General features: G+C 36.2%; 1 protein-coding gene and 1 long non-coding RNA gene across 6 annotated transcripts in view; one reads left to right on the top strand and one right to left on the bottom strand.

Annotated features, from left to right (window-relative positions):
- Positions 1-24449, bottom strand: part of LOC101891802 (uncharacterized) — a 475789-nt gene that overhangs the window by 370578 nt on the left and 80762 nt on the right. The gene's annotated exons all lie outside the window — the stretch shown is intronic.
- On the top strand, positions 11005-12368 carry LOC131801198 (uncharacterized). The gene is made up of 2 exons (XR_009341733.1): positions 11005-11928; positions 12075-12368. It is a non-coding gene; the product is annotated as an uncharacterized LOC131801198 (long non-coding RNA).

Below are 24449 nucleotides of genomic sequence, written 5' to 3'. Positions count from 1 at the left end.
TAAAATAGTCGAGGCGTAAATTTTGCATCATGAATTAATAACGCTCTCACTTCTCTTTGTTTTCTATGAAAATTGACAGACTTTTTGTCAAGCCAACCATCGCGCCTCCTCGTTATGTTTTTCTCTTCGATTAAACTTTTATGATATCCTTTGAGCGAAGTGGATAAAGTGGTCTACCAGGCAATGGTATCTTGTAAACTTATACGAGAGGGTATATAAAAAACGTTCCTGCTAGATTGTGTGTGTGTATGTGTGACATTTGTGTGGTTAGTTGCCAGGGTAATATTGTCAAAAAAAAGCAAGAACATGGAGAAAGAGAACGAAATCCTACAAGAAACTTTTCAACCACATACAGTTCTTTTATTTCTTTCCACCATGACTGGGTATAATTTAACTTTTGCCAAGGAAAATATAATTTCCTCTTTCTCCTTTGGATTTCGTTTTAATATCTTTTGGCTGGTTGAGGATGTTGTTTGGTTGCTTTTTTGTTCTTTGGGGGTTTTAAGAGTTCTTGTTTTTTTTTTTTTTTTCTTTCGTTTTTGGTCTCTTAGACTTTTGACATTAAATTAATTGCCGGGTTAATGACAACAAGTCCATACGTCCATCCACCCAATATTGAGAGAGACAGAGAGATTTTTTGTCAAGGAAATTGAATGACGAAAATGGGTTAAAGAAGAACTTTTTATCAATTTGATCCAATGCATATGGCAGTTATAATTTTTTTGGGGAAAAGTTATGATAATTGAAAAAACATTTTCCATGCATTTTTGAGTAGCTTAATTTTTGGATTGTTGATTAATTACATGGATAAATAGAATATACAGGGTGAGATTAAAAAACTGCAACCAACTTCAGACAGCTGTTATTTCTTGTCAGCTCATTATATTGTTTACTCGTCAGCTGTTTATATTGTTTACAAGCGTACAAAAGCATTTTGGTGAGAATTTTCCAGAAAAAAGTTATTCGTGATGGAATTCAAGCGTGATTTTTTTATATTTGGCTGGAAAACCACAAGTGACCATCGTTAGAGCACTCCAGTGTTTAAATGAGAATAAATCTTTTGTGTTTCGTACTATCTCTCGTTATCGTGATGCTGGTAGCGTAGCCCGACGTCAAGGAAGTGGACGGAAGAAAAGAGCAACATCAGAAATGGTTCGAAATGTAAAGAAACGACTTGATCGAACCCCGCTTCGCAGTGGCCGAAAAATGGCTCGTGAGCTGAACATATCGCAATATACCATTCGGCAAATATTAAAATATGAGCTCGGGGTATAGCCATTGAATTTCCAAAAAGTGCAAGAACTTATAGCGCAACAGAAAGAAAACAGACTCAAATGAGCTAAAGAGTTGCTTAGCTTGGCCGAAAGAGGTATACTGCCGAATTTGGTTTTCTCTGATGAGAAAATATTCGATGTCCAGCAGTTTGTAAACAAACAAAATGATCGTGTTTACTTTCCAAAGAGGTCAGCTGAAAATGTGCACCTTCGGTTGGCCATCAGAACTTAAGCGCCAGCCATGGTGATGGTGTGGGCCGCCATAACAGCCGATGGTCGCTCGCCGCTCGATTAATCGACCGTGGCATCAAAATAAATACCGAATATTATCGCGAAAATATTCTGAAGGGTGTATTAAAGCCTTGGGCAGGCAAACAATTTGGCCACAAATCTTGGACATTCCAACAGGACGCAGCACCATGGCACTCAACACGCGCCACCAAAGAATGGTTAAAAAATGAGGTTCCTCACTTCATTTCCAGCGCACGAGGCCACCAAAATATCTGGATACCAATCATTTGGACTATTGTGTCTGGAGTATTTTGGAAAGTAAGGTTGGCACTAAAATATACCGAAGTGACGATCACCTGAAGCAAGTGCTTCGCCGGGAATGGGTTAAAATAACGCTGAGCAACATTCAGGCAGCGTGTGACGGTTGCATTGGCCGTTTGAAGTACATAATTCGTGCCAAAGTAGGCCTTTTCGAACAAATCTAAACTTATTTTTAAATGTGATGCTATTTCCGACATTTTTGATTTTATTATTCTATAAAATTAAAAATAAAATAAAATAAAATTATGGAGTTTTACTTTGTTGCCATTTTTCATCGCACCCAGTAGAGAGTATATTGTGCAGTACTTTTTTTACAGGCTTTAAAATTATTTAAATTAATTTTATTAATTTAAATTTTGTATTTAATTTCAGCAGCATTATTCACCGGAATCGTTCCAAATTTCATACTGGAAGATCTAAATGCGTACTACAACCTATGGCAAAAAATTTGGTATACAATTCCACGTCTTCATAGAACGATTCTTATTTAAGTGCAGTTTTCGGATTTTTATACCCTACAACACTATGTGTTGGGGGTATTATAAGTTTGATTGGGCCAAAAATTATGTAACACCACGAAATATTGGTTTCCACATAGGAAATTATATATGGATCTTCCTAGATCGCCGAGCTGAGTCGATCTAGCTATGTATGTCCATCCGTCCGCCTGTCCATGTTAATTTGTAATCACTCTACAGGTCGCAATTATGGCCCGATCTTCGAAATTTAGAATGGAGGAGGGGCTAGGGTCAGAATAGAACCCTATTTCTTTTGGAGATGATCGCCTAATATTTAGGGGTCGAAATGGACCAAAAACTGAAAAAATTCCTGATTTTGCAGTTTCTCTACAGTTCGCAAATATAGACCAATCAAAGTTAGCATGAGGCTAGAGCTTAGGGCTGGGCAGAATCCTTCCAATTTTGATGGTCATCGGGTAATATTTAGTGGGTTAAATAGGCAACAACATTTGTGTTAAATAAAAGTCAAATTTTCCATTGAACCGCGAATATTTTTAATCCCGGCAATATCACAAATAGTCAAACAAGTCAATTCTGACCGTTACGTAGATGTCGATAGTAAAAATATCGGATATATATAGCGAAATATATACAATGTGTATATACAAAGGAACGGGATGTTATATCTCAAGAATGGCTCGACCGTTTTTGACAAATTTTGTCAATTCACAATGCCCTCAATTTGACTTATAATATTTTGTAATATTTTTTCCACCTTACAACACAGGTTGGGGATGTTATATAAGTATCGTCCGATTCTCACGAAAATTTTCACAAGGGTAGGGTTGGGCTCAGAAGGGCTAGGCCTATTGTTTTCAAAGATATCCGCAATATAATGGGGTTGAAATGGACCAACAACTAAAAAATTTCCTGATTTTACAGCCGTTATAAAGGTCACAAATAGAAACCAAAGGCAACGAAATCTCGCATAAAGTTAGAGTTTAGGACAGCGTGTAGAAGCGTTTCGGATGACCATTGGATTATATTTAGCTGTATAATGGACCACAACAACTAACAGCCCGACGGAGTGCAAAAATATTGGGCAAATGTCACTTGTCAAAATCCTGATTTCAAAAGCGAAATCTTCCAATATGAATTTGGACATAGGGGGGCTTCTAACAAATTGTAGTGTTGTAGGGTATAATATAGTCGGGCCCGCACGACTATTGCCTTTGCTTACTTGTTTTTTTTTTTAATTTTTCAAAGTCCTTCGAAATGGTGGAGGATATTAAAAGTTTGACCCGGCCGAACTTAGCTGCTTTTTTACTTGTTCTTTCTCAGCATATACATAATGAATTACAGATGGCGCCCAATGTGCCATGTGGTACAATATCAAGAATTCTGCAATTTTCGCATTCAATTTGGAGAAATATTCAAGAACACCATACAATTTCGAAAGAATGCTTAAATTTCTCAGTCTCTGTGACCGTAAAATCCCATGAATACAATTCCACGATATTATTATTCAACATAATCTGCATATTTTGAAATTTTGTGCATTAATTCTCCAGAATCCTTATTTGTCTATAAAAAATAATTTATTTTATTAAATTACCATAAGCAAGTATTCCATAATCGTGTGGGCTACATAATATCATTTCCTTTGAAAATAACATCAAAAAATTCCTTTATACAATTAAAATAATAACGAAGAAAGAAAAAATTCCGAATTTTAAATTTCCCAACAATTTTTGTTATTTCTATATTTAAATATTTTTCTCTGATGGATTGTCTGTTTTTTTTTTTTTTTTGTTTTCTTGCAGACATGAAATGTAACAATTTAATTTACAATTCTCTTTTAGTTTATTTTTTTTTTTATTTTGCCTTGTTATTTGAAACATTTCATCACTCTCCATCCCTCGTGCTGTTTGTACTCATTTCCAGTAACCAAATACTGGCAAACAGCCTGTAGCTCCTGCCTGCTCCATGGCTAGGATTTACGTGCTGTTTTTTTATTCTTATGCTTCTGACAAATTTCAGGCACTTACCTCATTCTGGAAGTTCGTTTTTTTTTTTTTTGTGTTCATGAAGACGAGGATGATGGGTAGAAGAACAGAAATAATAATGAAATCACAACAGAAAATAGACACAAATGGCTACGAATGGCAGTTCCAGAACAAACAACATAAGTTGTATGGAAATCCAAAGTCGAACAAACAACAATGGCAAATGAAACGAAATCCGTATATTTAACGAGATGGCACAAGCATCTAAAGTATGTCAGTCATCAGGACGGACACAGGCGTTGACAAGGATTGATTTCAAATCCGGAATATAATTAAAATAATTTAGAGCGCAAAAAATGTTAAGCTTTAAAAAACTCTTTAAACTGCAATAACTGTTATGTTTTATATAATTTGCCCGGCCATGTACCCTTTTTCCTTTTTAAGTTTTTCTCATCTTCTTCTTTTTTTTTAATAAAAACTTTGTCCGCACTTTTGAGGCCAAGGATATAATGAAGTGTAACAATTGAGCAAATGAAAATTCAAATATACAACTGTGAGCATTACTCTTAAAACACAAGGCTAAAGTTAAGCGGCAAACGATGTTTAAGAACCAAAACAAAAAAACTGAAAAAAAACGAAACTTAAAGGGGGGAATAAAACGCAAAACAACTTAATCTGCAAATAAAATTAAGTAAAAAAAGGGTTTAAGTTTTATAATGGAAATAATTGTTGTTGCCGCTCTAGGAGAGGGGTAAAGTGGGTGAACTACAGTGGTTCTTGGAAAAGGCTATCGAGAGATATAAACAAGGTAAGGAGCAGAGAAGAAGAAAAAAATTCTCATAGAAATTCCGTTGGTCTTCTTACATAGCAGTCCAGATGGTCTTCCTTTAAAACATCTCCAATGGTTTCACTCTCTCAAAAAAGAAAAAATAGTCTTCTCTCAAAGAAAATGAATTGCTTTATTTTAAAGAAAATTAAATGGCCATCTCTCAAAGAAGATGCAAAGGTTTTGTTACATGGAAGACAGTATAATGTTATTTTAAAGAAGAGGACATTATCTTCTCTTAAAGAAGACGAAATTTTCTTAGACCAAAGACCAAATTCTCTCCTGTCGCAGAAGACCAGTTGATCTTTTCTTATTGAAGAGCAAATGTTCCCTTATAGAACATCAAATTGTCTTATTTTAAAAAAACACCAAATCGTAGTTTCTTCTACAAGATCGAATGGTTGTGTCCTATAGAATCAGTTGGTCTTCTCCCATAGAAGAGCTGCTGGTCTTCTCTCATAGAAGAGCTTCTGGTCTTCTATCATAGAAGAGCTGCTGGTCTTCTCCCATAGATGAAGAGCTGCTGGTCTTCTCCCATAGAAGAAGAGCTGGTGGTCTTCTCCCATAGAAGAAGAGCTGCTGGTCTTCTCCCATAGAAGAAGAGCTGCTGGTCTTCTCCCATAGAAGAAGAGCTGCTGGTCTTCTCCCATAGAAGAAGAGCTGCTGGCCTTCTCCCATAGAAGAAGAGCTGCTGGTCTTCTCCCATAGAAGAAGAGCTGCTGGTCTTCTCCCATAGAAGAAGAGCTGCTGGTCTTCTCCCATAGAAGAAGAGCTGCTGGTCTTCTCCCATAGAAGAAGAGCTGCTGGTCTTCTCCCATAGAAGAAGATCTGCTGGTCTTCTCCCATAGAAGAAGAGCTGCTGGTCTTCTCCCATAGAAGAAGAGCTGCTGGTCTTCTCTCATAGAAGAAGAGCTGCTGGTCTTCTCCCATAGAAGAAGAGCTGCTGGTCTTCTTCCATAGAAGAGCTGTTAGTCTTCTCCCAAAGAAGAGCTGCTGGTCTTCTCCCAAAGAAGAGCTGCTGGTCTTCTCCCATAGAAGAGCTGCTGGTCTTCTCCCATAGAAGAGCTGTTGGTCTTCTCCCATAGAAGAGCTGTTGGTCTTCTCCCATAGAAAAGCTGTTGGTCTTCTCCCATAGAAGAGCTGCTGGTCTTCTCCCATAGAAGAGCTGCTGGTCTTCTCCCATAGAAGAGCTGCTGGTCTTCTCCCATTGAAGAGCTGCTGGTCTTCTCCCATTGAAGAGCTGCTGGTCTTCTCCCATTGAAGAGCTGTTGATCTTCTCCCATAGAAGAGCTGCTAGTCTTCTCCCATAGAAGAGCTGCTGGTCTTCTCCCATAGAAGAGCTGCTGGTCTTCTCCCATAGAAGAGCTGCTGGTCTTCTCCCATAGAAGAGCTGCTGGTTTTATCCCAAATAAAACCGGTTGGTCTTCTCCCTGAAAAGACCGTTTATCTTCTCCCATAGAAGACCGGTTATCTTCTGCCATAGAGCTGCTGGTCTTCTCCCATTGAAGAGCTGCTGGTCTTCTCCCATTGAAGAGCTGCTGGTCTTCTCCCATTGAAGAGCTGTTGATCTTCTCCCATAGAAGAGCTGCTAGTCTTCTCCCACAGAAGACCATTGGGTCTTCTCCCATAAAAGACCATTTGTGCTCTTGCCAAAGAAAACCATTTTGTCTTCTCCATGGAAGACCAATTGATCTTCTCCTATAGAAGACCATTTGTGCTCTTGCCACATAAAACCATTTGGTCTTCTCCCATACAAGACCAACTGATCTTCACCTATAGAAGACCAATTGATCTTCTCCTATAGAAGACCAATTGGTCTTCTTCAGCAGTTCGACTTCAGTTCGACTTTGTCTTCTCCCAGAGAGGACCAGTTGGCTTTCTCTAGTGGAAAATCAGTCTTATAGTGGACACTTCGGTCTTGTTTCATAAAATACCTCTTGGTCTTCTTGCATAGAGAACCAGTTGATTCTCTCTCATAAAAGGCAAATTGGCCTTCTCCCAGAGAATTTCACAAGAGTTTCTTCAGAATTTCTTTAGAATTTAATTCTACCACTGTTTTCACTCAAAAACTTTTTCGACAAACTTAGCCTAACTTGTATTTAAGCCCTTTTTGATATTTAAAAAATTGTGCCTTAGGCTCAGATGTTGGAAATTTATTTTAGCTAAGCCTTACACTTTGCAAATGCAACACGCTTTTTGTGTGGGAATTTTCCTTAAATTTTCTTTTTTGCCTTTTCTGATCACATTTTTTTGGGGGAAAAGACGTTGATTAAGCCAAGCGAATGCCAGCGGTGTTGGTTATCATCCTGTTGAAGCCTATACCGAAAGAACAACAGTTTGTTGTGGTGGATAAGCGAATATGAGAATATATTTTTTTTTTTGGTTTCGCTACCTTTTGCCCTTTTTAGCGCCGCAAAACTTCCATGGTTCTCATTTTGTTGTTGCTGTCCTGAATTTTCGTTTTATTTTTATATAAATTGCGGTATTTTCACTCTTAATTAAAGCACATTACCAGACAAAGTATGAAAATGGCAGAGGAAAGGAAGGAGGGCACAAAAGCCTTAACAATTTCATTCTATTTTTTTTTTTTTTTTTTTTTTTTTTGAGGTTTTTTGAGAAAAAAATGGCAACATAATAAATTAAGAAAGCATCAGCCTTAAACAGTTGCGTGACTTGGGAGAGAAATGAAGAAAAGTAGACTTATTTCAAACGTCTGTGGTATTCCTGACATTGTTGTTCCTTCTACTGCTGCTGCTGCTGTTGGCCTTCAATGTAAACAGACTTTTTGGCTTTTTAATGAATATTGTTAAGAAAAAAAAAAAAAAAAACATTGGTGTGTTGGAGGAAAAAAAGTATCATCAATCTTTATGTTTTGTCCCCTGCTCTGCCAAACTTGCCAAAGCAGATAAGGAACAGCATCCAATGTTTAAAGTACTCTCTCAAGTCGTGCGGATGTGTTTTATCTCTCGTTCTCTCTATCTCCCGATGTGTTAGTCCTGGATGGATTTTTGGAAAAACCAAAAAAAATGTTTTCACACAATGGAACAAAATTAAATTTTTCATAACTTCAGGATCTAATAAATAAATGAAGCATTTTTGATGATTGAAAGACATGAGTGAGGGTAGTGACGGATGGAGGCAACAGACACATTCCGCAGCATGTCTGTAGGCGTGAATAGGAAATATGTTTGCTGTCGTAGATTTTTTCGGCAAATAAGGTGATTTAATAAGATCAAGGAAGGAACAGTGGTTTGGTGCAGTTATGGATCAGATGCGAGTCATTGGGAATGGAAGTATTTTGAATAAGTAAAAAAAACACTAAGTTCTTCCTAGCGGAACTTTTAATACCCTCCACCATTGGGTAAAAAAAAAAAACATTTTATATAAAAGTATCTGAATTCAAACGTATTCCATTTTAAACCACTAATGCCACTAAGGCCGCTTGGAAAATGCTGTTAAGCTTCTCAAAAAAAAAAAAAAAAAAAAAACACAAAGTGGGTGAGGTCGTTATATGGGGCCATACGGGAACCTATGCAATTTTATACTTCAAGGATTGTCATCTACAAAATCTGATTAAATACCAAATTTGAAACAATTTCGTGGCAAAATGTGGCTAGGATTATAAAATTACCGAACGTCGGTGGGTATCGTTATATATGCGCAATAGGTAAAGGTGGACTTAAATATTCAATGTTCTGCCACCGAAGATAGCATCCATTATGAACTGCATTTACCAATTTTTAGACAAATCCGTGAAAAATGTGGCAAAAAACATCAAAACACCGACTATCGTGAGGTACCGCTACATGGGGGGCTATACAAACACGTAGACCTATACATACAAAACAATAGGTGGACCTACACAAACTATGTTCCGCCACCTAAAATAGAACCCATTACGACCCACAAAAACCAATTTTTGGATAAATCCCTGGAAAAATGAGACAAAAATCATCTAAATACCGAATATCGGGAGATACTGTTATATGGGGGGCTATACCAAAACGTGGACCTATACATACAATATTTCACCACCGAAGCTAGAATACGTTGTGACCTACAAATGCCAATTTTTTTACCAATAGGTGGAAAAATGTGACAAAAATCATTAAAATACCGAAAATCTGGAGGTACCGTTACATGGCGGGTGTACCAAAACGTGGACCTACATATGCTATATTCTGCCATAGGAGCTAGAAACCATTATGACCATTATCCGTTGAAAAATGTTGCAAAAATAATCAAAATACCGAATATCGGGAGTTACCGTTACATGGCGACTGTACCAAAACGTGGACATACATATACCATATTCCGCCACCGGAGCTAGAACCCATTATGTCATACAAATACCATTTTTTAGATAAATCCCTGAGACAAAAATCATTAAAAAATACCGAATATCGGGAGGTACCGTTATATGGGGAATTGTACCAAAACGTGGACCTATACATACAATGTTCCGCCACCGGAGCTAGAAACCATTATGACCTACAAATACCAATTTTTAGACAAAGCAATGGAAAAATGTGTCGAAAATCATCAAAATACCGAATATCGGGAAGTACCGCTATATGGGGAACTATACCAAAACGTGGACCTATATACCGAAGTTAGAATCCGTTATGACCTACAAATACCCATTTTTTGATAAATCCCTGGAAAAATTAGACAAAAATAGTTAAAAACAAGTAAGCAAAGGCTACAGTCGAGCGGGGCCGACCGTTGAATACCCTACAACACTATAATAAACGATACAGTTTATACAAGCGAGATACTCGAAAGAATTCCACAACATATTGTGACAAATAATAAAAGAAAACCAGGTTTCAGTCCATTTCAACTCCTAAATTTATGGCGATCATCTCCAAAAAGAGTAGGCTTCTATTCTGACCCTCATCTTATCCCCATGCAAAATTTCGTAAGGATCGGGCCATAAATGCGATCTGTATATGATATCCTGATATCCTAACTACTTAGTTTTGTTAGCTGTAGAAATATACCAAATGTTTAATTCAAAATGAAAATATGCCAAAAATATGACAAAATTGAAAAAATATGAGAAAATTTTACAAAATCAATATTTTCATCTTTAGAGAGATATTTTTATGCGATTTTTTTAGACGTTTTTTCTTTCCTGCCAAGAGGCCATTCTAAATTAATGAGAACTGTCGAAATTAGTTCAGCCGTTCTCGATTTATAAAAGATTTTTCAAGAATATCTTCTTTGATAAACAAATATATCGCGCATATTTTGCTATATATCCGTTTTGTTGGATGTTAACATCAATGTAAAGATCAGAAGTAACTTTGTCATGGCTTTGTGATTTCGCCGGGATTTAAAATATTCGCGGTTTAATGAAAAATTGTGAATTTTTTCAACACAAAATATATGGTCTATTTTACCCGCTAAATATTATCCGATGACCACCCAAATTGGTAGGCTTCTCCCCCGCCGCGTCGATTGGTCTATAATTGCGACCTGTAGAGCTATGGCAAAATCCGACATTTTTTCAGTATTTGGTCCATTTCAACCCCTAAACATTTGGCGATCATCTCCAAAAGCAATAGGGTTCTATTCTGGTCCAAGTTCCACCTACATTCTAAATTTCGTGAAGATCGGACCATAATTGCGACCTGTAGAGTGATTACAAATTAACATGGACAGACGGACAGACGGACGGACGGACATACATAGCTAGATCGACTCAGCTCGGCGAGCTAGGAAGATCCATATATACTTTCCTATATGGGAAACCAATATTTCGAGGTGTTACATAATTTTTGGCCCAATCAAACTTATAATACCCCCAACACATAGTGTTGTAGGGTATAAATACCGAATATCAGGAGGTACCGTTATATGCACGCAGAAAAATATATGTTAGAAATATGTTTGGATCCAAACATATATTTGTTTGGGACTGGTTGCAAACAAATATATTTTTGGATGCAAACATAATTTGTTTCGGTGCAAACAAATATTTGTTTGCAACATTTTGTAACATAACTCAATTTTATTTGTTGGGTACCAACATATTTTATATGTTAGAACATATTTTTTTATGGGTGCGGAGAGGATTTTTTTCAAAGAGCTAAACAACAGAGCTCTCGATTACTTTTGAATTGGTGTTATAGGTGACTTAAAAGAAGACAGGAGGGTGAGAAGTCTGTTTTTGCGTTGATGAGTGTCTCAACTTGAGACACGCGCCAATGTTACGCTCTTTTGCTCTCACCAAGCAAACACTGCCGATCGCTGCTGTAACTATGTGTGGTGTGTGCGCGGCAAGAGGGATGGAAACTGTTGCTGAGACGTTTATTTCTTTTCTATTGTCCATGCACCAAAAAATGCCAACAACAACACACAAAGAGCTGTTTGGATGTTTTTTTGTTGCTGAGACGTTGCTTCTTACTAATGTTCATGCATACATACATACATGCGTTTTTCGCATACACACCGATTTGCTTGATGAGAACAAAAGAGCGTAACATTTGCGCGTGTCTCATGTTGGCATTCTGGTTGTGTTCTTTTTTTATTCTTTTTATTTGTTTTGTGCCTTCGCGTCGTGTCACAAGTGTTGTAATAAATGTTGATACCAACTGTTTTGGGGGAAGACAAATTATTTGTCGAAGCGCCGGAGCCTTTAAATCTACAAAGCTTTATAAAAGCAGCCAAATTAGAGTTAAAAATTGATGCCTCAAGAAAAATAACAGCCTTAGTGTTTGGTGCAACCATTAAAGAAGACCAGTTTGAAAAAGTAATTCATCAATATATGTCAACACCTACTTTTCATATTGAGTTGCAATTTGGAGGTAAGTACACTGGATTTACAGCCTGTTTCTTTATGTCGGAACAAAAAAAATTTCGTTTCAAAATAAAGAAATAGGCTGTTAATATTTTTTTCTTTTTTTAAATTATATATTTCTTTTTTTAAATAATATATTTAATTTTCATTTAGACTCCGTTCGATTAGTGGCATCAGCATCGACAGTTAGTGGCACTCTATCGGAGTGTGAATCCGTAGGTGGTTTTGGGGATCTTACCCCAAAAACAAATGTTATTTCAACTTTAAAGACTGACATAGAGTCCATCAAGTCAATTCCGGCTGTCAACAAAATATGGAGAATTTTTATTGCCGAAAAACGCCTGCAAAATAAAGATAGGGTGAATATTTCGAAGGCCCTTATTGACGAATGTCTAAAAGAAGACCCTAACAGATTGTAAGTATTTTACTTTATTGAAAAAATAGTGATTGTAATAAAAGGAAAAATAATAAATTAATAAATAAAAATAATAACAAATATTAAGAATAATATTAATAATAATAAATTAAAAAATTAATATAAAATAAAAATTTTATGAAAACTGGCACGATATAAATTATAAACTTATTAACAAATGTTTATTTTATTTTATCAATAACAACAATATATTATTTATAAAAATTAAAACATAATAAATTAATATTAGAAACATAAGAATAATTTTAAGCATAATAAAAATTGTAATAATTAATATAATATTAATATCTGTAATAAAAAATTGTTAAAAATAATAATATTAAAATAAAAATTCTAATTATAAAAATATTAAAGAAAATAAAAAACTATGTTTCATTATAAATTATTTATTTTCTTTAATATTTTTATAATTAGAATTTTTATTTTAATATTATTATTTTTAACAATTTTTTATTACTGATATTAATATTATATTAATTATTACAATTAATTTTATATTATATATTATAATATGTATGAATTTCTTTTATGTTAAATAAAATGTGAATATCAAAAATTGATTTTAAAACTAGTTTGCATTATGGTTGAATTATATCTGCAGTAAGTATACAAATGGACCCAATCATAAATTTATGTTTGCACCCCAATATATATTATGTTTGGACCCAAACATAAATTATGTTTGCACCCGAACAAAAAATATGTTTGGACCCAAACATTAATTATGTTTGGACCCAAACATTAATTATGTTTGGACCCAAACATTAATTATGTTTGGACCCAAACATAATTTGTTTGCAGCACCCAAACATATGTTATGTTTGGGAATGTTTGCAAACATATATTTGTTTGCTGCAAAATATGTTTGGGACATATGTTAGAGAGGCTTATATTTTTTTGCGTGTGGGGGCTATACTAAAAAGTAAACCTATATACGCTATGTTCCGCCTTCGGAGCTAGAAGCCATTATAACCTACAAATACCAATTTTTAGACAAATCCATGGAAAAATGTGGCGGAAATCATCAAAATAAACCAATATCTGGAGGTACCGTACCACGCATTCTAGACACAGTACAAATTATTCTGCCAAATTTTGAAGCTCTACTTCAAATAATGTGGGCTGTATCGTATTTCAATGGACAGACAGACGGACATCGTTAAGTCGACTTAGAATTTTATGCTGATCTGATGATGAATATATATACTTTATGTGGGCTACGATGAATATTTAGGGATATTTGAAACGAAATGACAAACGTAACATACCCTCATTTTCAAGGTGCAGGGTATAAAAATAATTGATGAGGATGTCTCAAAAAAAGATTTAATTTTCACGTAGATCTGGATAAATTTTGGAAGTTTGATTTTTATACAAAGGCTGATTTTTTAAGAGCAGACGGACATGCAAGATCGCTTCCGAATGTTTTAAAACGGATTTCGTCCAAAATCAAGATTTTCAGGATAAATCAGTTGTCAAGCTTTCATCTTGAAAATCTTGATTTCAACAGACGGAGTAAAAGTTATAGGGGTATATTTAACCCAGACCTAGATACTCTTCAAAAGCCAATTCCTATTTACCGCTTCAAACCACCGTATCGCCCGAATTGAAATAACAAATTACCGCATCAATGTAAATATTTTCATGTAAGCCACTCAGGCCAGAATAACAACATCCTTCCGTGCAATTCGTGGAAACATTTTTTGCAACAGTGCAAAGAAGCAAAAACAAAAAAAAATGTTTTTTTCATTCTCTCATTTTGTTTTTGTTTTTTTCATTTTCTTAATTTTATTTTCCATAATAAAATTTCAACGACAGCGACAACAGTGACAAAACGTGTCATGTACCAATGTGAATATAAAGACGTGAATGCGTGTGTGTGTGTGTTCTTTCCTGTTGGATTGTATGGATGGTTTACCACATGAGAACTTCAAGAATTTTCAAGTACTTCAGGTATTTGAAAGTCGGTTATTTTAGCTGTAAGCTGTTTTGGATTTTTTTTTGTATTTCATTTTGTTACATTCCAACCTCTTTGTATTTAAATGGGATGGTAACAAAGGAACCAAAAAAATATTTTCTTCATTGAAATGGAGGGAGAAGACAATGATGGCCGGAATATGATTATGTCATATGTCAGTGAAAGTATGTGAGTTAAATCGCACAACTTCACATCACAAACCAGTAAAGAAAGTCTTAAAATCAGGGCGGGGCCGACTTTATGATACCCTACACCACTTTGCTAATTTAGTAGAGCTCCGAATAACAATTAAAAGTTTTTATGGAAGAATTCAATCATACACGCTATGATTATAATGATAATTTAAAGTTCAAAGGACTAAATATGCCGAAGCATTTGTATCTCTTAAATTCGGACTTGTATTTCCCATTTGGTGCACAATTAATTTGAAATCGGATAAAGATATATATGGGAGCTATATCCAAATCGGAACCGATCTCCATAAAATTTTGCAAAGATATTTCTGAGCTGTATTTGATATATTTCCCTGAATATCGTTGTTACGGAGTGCATATTACGGCTGTGGGTAACAAATATGACAAATCGGATGAACAGTATGTATGGGAGCTATATCCAAATCGGAACCGATTTCGATAAAATTTGCCAAAGATATTTCTGAGCTGTATTTGATATCTTTCCCTGAACATCGTTGTTACGGAGTGCATATTACGGCTGTGGGTAACAAAAACATATCAAATCGGATGAACAGTATATACGGGAGCTATAACTATATCGGAATCGATTTTCACCAAATTTGACACACTAGCTTCTAGACTAAATTCGGTCGAAAGTGCCAAATTTCATCCCATCTGGACAAATATTAGACGTTTGGTGCCCAATATAAAGTATATCGGACAAAGATATATATGGCAGCTACATCCAAATCTGAACCGATCTCGATAAAATTTGGCAAATGTATTTCTGGGCTGTATTTGATATATTTTCCCAAAATTTTGTTATTACACAGTGCATATTACGCTTGCGGAGGACACAAATAACAAATCGGATGAACAATATTTATGGGAGCTATAGCTATAACTGAACCGATTTCGATCAAATTTGGTATACTTATTTTCAGGCCTAATTTGGTTGTATGTGCAAAATTCCATACTATTCGGGCTGATATAACACGTTTGGTGCACAATAAAAGGCAAATCGGACGAAGATATATATGGGAGCTATATCTAAATTTTTACCGATTATCTCCAATTTTAATAGGGTTCGTCCTTGGCCCAAACAAATGATTTGTGCAAAATTTCATCTGGATAGGGCAATAATTGCGAACTGTACTTTGTTTACAAAAATACACGGACAGACGGACGGAACGGACATGCATAAATCGAATCAGAATGTGATTCTATGCAGATCATCAAAAGGAACTATGGGTCTATCTCGTTTCCTTTTGCCTGTTACAAACAAATGCACAAAGACATAATACACTGACCACCTTGTGGTATAGGGTATAAATACCAAATAAGTGGATGAATGACAACAAGGTTGACAACTGTGTGCACAAAGCAAAATTTTTATTTTTGAAAATATTTAGCATGGAGCACCCAACCATCCCACCACTTCTATGGTTTTTTATCCCCACAGTAGCTTAACTAATCAAATTTACTTCTAGACCATAAGAGGAAAGTAACAAACAATCACGGTAACATTCCACATTTAATTCCATCAAGGTATGTCCCTGCCGCAGTCATCCATGGAACATCATTTGCTACTAAATACAAAAATAACAACAACAACAACAATGAGAAGAGTAGTCATATATTTAACCACAACCCACACCGCACACTCTGTTTGTCAAGAGAGTAGCATGTTTTCCTGACGAGCAGCATGATCTTATTTTCTACAACAGTAGCATTACTTTTCTAAGGTATTTTGATTGTAATTTCATTTAGGCTTTTAACGTAGGTGTCCTTTGCAAACACACACACGCGCAAAGGCATAATATGAGATAGGAATGTGTGAAAAAGGGGTATCAAATAAGTTGAACAAATATTTTTTTGGACCTCCAAAGTAGTGTTCAAAATGTACTGAACTGTAATGAATATGGTTCCATTAATAGAAAAGGATGGGAAATAATTTCAATTTCATTTGAAAATGTGGCTAAAATAATAAAAATACCGAATATAGGGGGGGGGATGGTTATATGGGAGCTATACGATATCGTGGACTGATATAGCCCATCTTCGAACTTGCCTGCGTGCACACAAAAGACTGATACGAACAAAATAAATAATTATAGTTCTTCTATCGTGTGGTGAAAGAGTCCGATTGGCTTCAAATTACACACATCACAATACTTCTATAAACCCAAGGTCCTTCTGGTACCTCCCCTACAAAGATCAACATTTTTAATATCCATGAAACTCATAAAACACGAAATTACCCTCCGATTCCAGTCAGACTTGGTACATCTCAATATTTCCATCAGTCCAAGATCTGTTATAAAGATCCTTCCTTCTGGTACCGCCACCACAAAGGGGTAACATTTTTAATAACCAAAACTATAATAAGCTCATAAAATGCGAAATTAAGATACGCTTTCATTCAGACTTGGTACATCTCAATATTTCTATCAAGACAAGATCAGTTATAATGATGGTCGAGAAACCATTTCATCTGATTTCTCCCCCACATAGGGTTCAAGATTATGAAAAATAAAACACTCAAAGAAAGCATCCAACTCTTTTCTGGATCAGCGTAAAATTCTAAGACTATTTAGCGATGTCCGTCTGTCTGTGTGTCCCTCTATCTGTTTTAATAACATCATATTGAGATAGAAGGCTAAATTTTTGCACATATGTGTATTTTGCCAGTAGACAGGTTAAGTAAATCGGGCATGTTTTCATATAGCCCCCATATAACGGTGCCTCCCGATTTTCGCTATTTTGATATTTTTAGCCACATTATTCACCCGAATTGTTTTAAATTTCGTATTTGAAAATCTTAATGGGTAGTCCGTAATTCTTTTGAAATTTTACAAGTTTCTTCCAAAAAGTTCGGCCAGGCCGAACTTAGCTGTTTTTTGTGGTTTTTATACCCTACACCACAAGGTGGTCAGGGTATTATGCCTTTGTGCATTTGTTTGTAATAGGCAAAAGGAAACGAGATAGACCCATGGTCCTTTTGATGATCTACATTGAATCACTTTCTGTGTTGATTTATGCATGTCAGTCCGTCTGTCCGTCCGTCCGTCTGTCCATGTATTCTTGTGAACAAACTGTAGGTCGCATTTTTTATCCGATTGAGATGAAATTTTGCAAACAACATTTGTTTGGCCCAAGGACGAACCCTATTGAAATTGGAGATAATTGGTAAAAATTTAGATATAGCTCCAATATATATCTTCGTCCGATTTGCCTTTTATTGTTCACCATACGTGTAATATCAGCCCGAATAGTATGGAATTTTGCACATACAAACAAATTAGGCCTGCAAATGAGTATGCCAAATTTGATAGAACTCGGTTCAGTTATAGCTATAGCTCCCATATATATTGTACATCCGATTTGTTATTTTTGTCCTCCGCAGCCGTAATATGCACTCTGTAACAACAATATTTGGGGAAATATATCAAATGCAGCTCAGAAATACATTTGCTAAATTTTATCGAGATCGGTTCAGATTTGGATATAGCTCCCATATATAACTTCGTCGGATTTACCTTTGATTCTGCACCAAACGTCTAATATTTGCCCAAATGGAATGGAATTTGGCACATGCGACCGAATTGAGCTAGTACGCCAAATTTTGTGAAGATCGGTTCAGATATAGCTATAGCTCCCATATATATTGTTCATCCGATTTGTTATATTTGTTACCCAAAGCCGTAATATGCACTACGTAACAACGATATTCAGGGAAATATATCAAATACAGCTCAGAAATATCTTTGCAAAATTTTATGGAGATCGGTTCCGATTTGGATATACCTCCCATATATATCTTTATCTAATCTCAAATTAATTTTGCACCAAATGGGCAATACAAGTCCGAATTTAAAAAATACAAATGCTTCGGCATATTTAGTCCTTTGAATTTTAAATTATTATTAAAACTTTTAATTATTAAGTGGAGCTCAACTAAATTAGCAAAGTGGTGTAGGGTATCATAAAATCGGCCCCGCCCGACTTTAGGACTTTCTTTACTGGTTATTAATTTATTTATTTAATTCCATTCCCTTTCAATAACCCCATTTGTTATCTACTTCATGATCTTTGGTTGGTTGCGGTTACCCAGCTGTTGTTATTTTTCGCCGAAATTATCATAAGCATGAGTGACAATGCATGTGTTTATAAAGTGATAAGCTTGAGTAAGCAGTATTAAGCAAATGTGATTCAAAATGATAACAGCAACCGCATACCAATGTATTCAGTCACAATGTTACGCCCCCTGCCCCCTATCTTACTCTTCCTCCCCAAAACCGCTCAAAAACACTCCTGACAGGATTGTAACCGCAAACAGAAAACAACAAAAAATAATAAAGAACATAACATAAATGGAGACCGCAAAAATATATGCTCCACACATAGGTTAGCAGGACGTCATATGGGATGTCATGGAAGACGAAAAAAACCCCAAACCTAATTGAGACAAATAATGCTCACAAAAAGAGAGGATGGAAGTTGTTATTAGAGCAGAGAGTGAGGGAGGAATTTAAATTATCGATTAACCTAACCCACAAGGATTTACAAATGGTTATTGGATTCAAATTAAGGTCGATTTCCATCTTTAATTCACAATGCCAATATTCTCGCTTGAAAGAGAAAAATGTTGTTAAATTAAGACCATCTGTTATAACTTTTCTCTCTCCCCCCTCCTCTACCTCGCTTCCTTTTCGTATTTTTTTTTTTCATTCTTCTAAATGTCTTACCATTAACCCTGGCTTTAATTTGTTCACTTATCCCACTTTGGTCATTTCATATTTTCATCCTGACCTGCATTAGGAGGAGGAGGAGAAACTACAACCAAACGAAAAAAAACAAAGTTTCATTCTCTGGTGGGCTTGGTTTTCATTATTATGGTTCTTGTTGTTCAACAGCAACAACAACAACACGAGGAACAACATTTAGGCTAAGTGGCAAATCAGTTGGCCAGGCAAGTGCAACATTTCTTCTCCTTGTTGCTGTGTTTTTTGTTTTGTTTTAGTGGAACGTGCCACAAACTCTTCGTGCCAGATATTTGCTGAAGTCAGGCGTAAAAAGTGTTCACTTTCAAGTACAAGCTATTTCTTCTTTTTTTTTTTTTGCTGGGGGAAAACCACTTCAATTGGATTTTATTTGAAGTATAATCTGTTAGTTCACCTCATTCCACCCCCCACAACTCTCTCTCCCCCCTCGTACACAGTGCTTTCCTTGGCCACTTTGCCTAGAAATTTGCAAAGTGGTTATTCATTAATTTCTAAAAATTAGGTCAAATCTATGGAATTGGTCATAGTGACCAGCATCGGCTTGAACGCAAACACACGCACACAGCCAGATATACACACACACACACACACATGTTGGTTGTAGTATTTGCATAACACAATTCAAATACTTTGCAAAAGGTATTTCATTCGGAAATTGTGGTTGAATTTCATTGTTAAAATTGTTAACCTCAATAGCCACATATTAAGTGTAAACATTTTTTGATGCTATTCCTTTTTTACGCCTGCTCCCTCCTCCTCTTGGTTTAAACACTTTCTTAATTAATCATTGTGGTGTTGTGGATGATAGAAGTGTAAAGTGATGTAAATTTGCAGTCGAATGGGATTTGTATTTTGGAAAAAAAACAGTAAAGAAAAGTCAAGCAGCAGAGCTCCCATAACAAAAGAATTAATTTGAAGTAGATCATACCACCTATCAATATTTGGCTAAAGAGTAGTTTTAATTTGGTTTAGGCGGGAACTACTATATGGGAGGCATATCCAATTCTCAATCAATTTTCACTAAATGTTATGGAGATATTTTTGTATTTTATACCAAATAACATTGTTATAGAGTGCATGATATTACTTCTAAAAGGATTATATTATACAAATATTTATCGAAGCCGAGTTCCACAAATTGCAAACGAACGGCTCGAAATTCACTTCATTTGGGCTGATATTAGCCATTATTTGGACAATAAACCTAAAATTGGATAAAGGAAACATATGGGAGCTAGCTCCAAATCGATGTCGAAAAAATTAGCAAAGGTGTTTCCTAGTTCTGTAAAATATCTGGTACCAAATGCATATTACGAATTTGAGGAACTTAAAAACCAAATTGTATGAGATATTTTATGAGGTCGCCCATACTCGACGGACCCATCTGGCAAAGCCATAACTTTTGACAGAGATGTCACATCGCTTAATGACATACCGCGTTTGAAGCGCCAGCCCAAGCAGATTTTTACCATGAACCAATTAACGCCACGCGAGCCCTCTGAAATTTACATTCAACAGAAGAAGTCAATTGTGGAAACTCAACGTGCTTTTAAAACATTATGCGAGAAGTGCGCCTTCTAAGAACACCATTAAGCGTTTATACGAAAAAATTTTCGACTGGTAAGGCTCTTTCTAATCCGAAGAGGCCATATAAAAGTCGACCAAGGCGATCGGCCGAGAATATCGCTGCTGTACGAGCCAGTGTTGAGAGGTCCCCAAGAACATCCCAAAAACACCGTTGGGCATGGCTCGGTCCACTTTACAACGGATTATTCGCATTGATTTGCATTTGTTCCCGTACAAAATTCAATTGACGCAAAGAATGTTGCCTGCGGACAAGCCTCGTCGATTGGAATGGGCCCAAAGGTCAGTCAAATATGGGCAACCCTGTATATGGGAGACAATGCTATATCTGAACCGAATTCCACCAAATTGCTTCTAAACTGAATTCGGTCGTATGTGCCAAACTGTAGGTCATTTGGACTTATACTGGCCATTTGGTGCACAACTAACTCGAAATCGGTAGAAGATACAGCGTACGATGAAAAAACTGCTACCAAATTCAGACTGCTTTTGCTTCTAAGCCACTCATCCGACAGCTGTTAAAATTATTCCAAGGACAGCTCATTATATTGTTTACAAGCGTATAAAAGCATTTTGGTGAGAATTTTCCAGAAAAAAGTTATTCGTGATGGAATTCAAGTGTGACAGTGTGATTTCTGTATATTTGGCTGGAAAACCACAATTGGCTATCGTTAGAGCACTCCAACATTTAACCATGAATAAATTTTTTGGGTCTCGTACCATCGCTCGTTACCGTGATACTGGTTGCGTAGCCCAACCTCAAGGAAATGGACGGAAGAAAAAAGCAACATCAGCAGAAATGGTTCTAAAAGTAATGAAGCTACTTGATCGAAACCCGCGTCGCAGTAGCCGAAAAATGGCTCCTGGGCTGAACATAACGCAATATTCAATTCGGCAAAATATTGAAAAATGAGCTCGCGGTAAAGCCATTGAAATTCCAAAAAGTGCAAGAACTTACACCGCAAGAGAAAGAAAATAAACTCAAAAGAGCTAAAGAGTTGCTTTGCTTCGCCGAAAGTGCTGAACTGCCGAATTTCGTTTTCTCCGATGAGAAAATATTTGTTGTCCAACAGTTTGTAAATAAACAAAATTACCGTGTTTACTTGTCAAAAAGCTCAGCTGAAAATGTGCACCTTCCGTTGGCCACCAGAACTCAAGCACCCGCCATGGTGATGGTGTGCTTTTCGCTCATATTAATCGACCGTGGCATCAGAATAAATGGCGAATATTATCGCTAAAATATTCTGAAGGGTGTATTAAAGCCTTGGGCACGTAAACATTTTGGCCGCAGACCTTGGACATTCCTATAAGACTCAGCACCATCGCACTAAGCTCGCGTCACCCAAGAATGGTTACAAAATGAGGTTCCTCGCTTCATTTCTAGCGCACAATGGCTACCAAAATCTCCGGATACCAATCCGTTGGCCTATTGTGTCTGGAGTATTTTGGAAAGGTCACGCTTCGCCGGAAATCAGCCAAACTACCGCAGAGCAACATTTGGGCAGCGGACAGTGACGGTTTCATTGGCCGTTTGAAGGCCAAATTTTTCTATACGAAATAGTGTTCACCGATTAACTTTTTTCCTATACGAAAAATATTTTTTTTTTTCTAAGCAAAACAGAATTCACCAATGAACTTTTTCTTCAACATTTAAACATTTATTCGCATCACTTTATAAATTAAATATTAAGATAATTTAATTCAAGTCCTTTTTCATGTAATGCCCCAAGAAATTCCCTAGAATTACATTTATTTAAAAAAACACTACTTTTTTTGCATAATTTAATTGGATGTTGTGCAAAAACGAAAGCACGAATCCTTAAATTTTAAATGACTTTGCTGTTTTATTTATTTATATACGTTTTGTTTGTGTCGTTTTTTTTACTTCTTACTTTTTATCCTGCCACTCTGAAAAAGGACTCGCTGCAAATGCGAACACATATATTTTGTATACGGATTTTTATGTCAACCATTGTTTTTTATATGCCAAGTGATTTCTTCAACCTCATTTTTCAATCTCAAATAATCTCATGGCTGGGTAGTAGGCTCGCTCAACAGCCGGGTACGACTGGGCACCACCAATGGCAGTGGTACACGACGACGCCAACAACTCACTTGCACTGCACTGCAAACGCAGCCCATGAGAACAAGCACAACACACATCCACGCCGTTATTTACGTTACGTTACACGAAATACATAAGTAGCGAAACATACGTATAAAAAACACGTAAAACAAAACCGCCAAAATCATGATTTTACACATGTCAGACGCACCCATTACCGAATGTAATCCATGTGGCACCGAAATGCTACCAAATCACATGTCGGCCACGGTGACAGTTCCCCAGTTGGCTGAATGGCTTGAATGACGACTAGCTGAATGGATGGATATGGGTAAGTATAAGTGCTGCACACACATGCAGGTCCTGTATTGCAGGAGGAGAAAGTAACTCAACGTAGGGATGTCGTTTTGGAAATTTTTCTAGAGAGAACTTTTTCATCATTTCTCTAAGGCCACATATTAAATATGATTCAAAGTGAAGTGAGGCCTCCAGAACTTTATTATAGATAAACCAGCAAAGAAAGTCTTAGAGTCGGGCGGGGCCGACTTTATGATACCCTATACCACTTTGCTAATTTGGTAGAGCTGCGCATAACAAGAATTCAATCATACACGCTATGACTATAATTATAATTTAAAGTTCAAAGGACTAAATATGCCGAAGCATTTGTATCTTTTAAATTCGGACTTGGATAAAAATATGTATAGTAGCTATATCCAAATCGGAACCGATCTCGATAAGATTTGGCAAAGATATTTCTGAGCTGTATTTGATATATTTTCCTGAATATCGTTGTTACAGAGTGCATATTACGGCTGTGGGTCACAAATACAACAAATCGGATGAACAGTATATATGGGAGCTATAGCTATATCTGAACCGATCTTCACCAAATTTGACATACTAGCTTCTAGACTCAATTCGGTCGCATTTCATCGCATTTGGGCAAATATTAGACGTTTGGTGTACAATCAAATGTCAATCGGACGAAGTTATATATGGGAGCTATATCCAAATCTAAACCGATCTCGATAAAATTTAGCAAATGTATTTCTGAGCTGTATTTAATATATTTCCCCAAATATTGTTGTTACACAGTGCATATTACGGCTGCGGAGGACAAAAATAACAAATCGGATGAACAATATATATGGGAGCTATAGTTATATCTGAACCGATTTCGATCAAATTTAGCATACTTACTTTCACGTCCAATTTGATCGTACGTGCAAAATTCCATACTATTCGGACTGATATTACACGTTTGGTGCACAATAAAAAGCAAATCGGACGAAGATATAAATGGGAGCTATAACTAAATTTTTACAGATTATCTCCAATTTCAATAGGGTTCGTCCTTGGGCCAATCAAATGATTCGTGCAAAATTTCATCTGAATCGGACGATAAATGCGAAGTGTACTTTGTTTACAAAAATACATGGACAGACTGACGGACGGACGGACGGACATGAATAAATCGACTCAGAATCTGATTCTATGCAGATCAC

This window comes from Musca domestica, unplaced genomic scaffold (genome assembly GCF_030504385.1).
Source record: "Musca domestica strain aabys unplaced genomic scaffold, Musca_domestica.polishedcontigs.V.1.1 1, whole genome shotgun sequence".
Classification (NCBI taxonomy): Eukaryota; Metazoa; Arthropoda; class Insecta; order Diptera; family Muscidae; genus Musca; species Musca domestica.
This window is presented reverse-complemented; position numbering and strand designations above follow the sequence as displayed.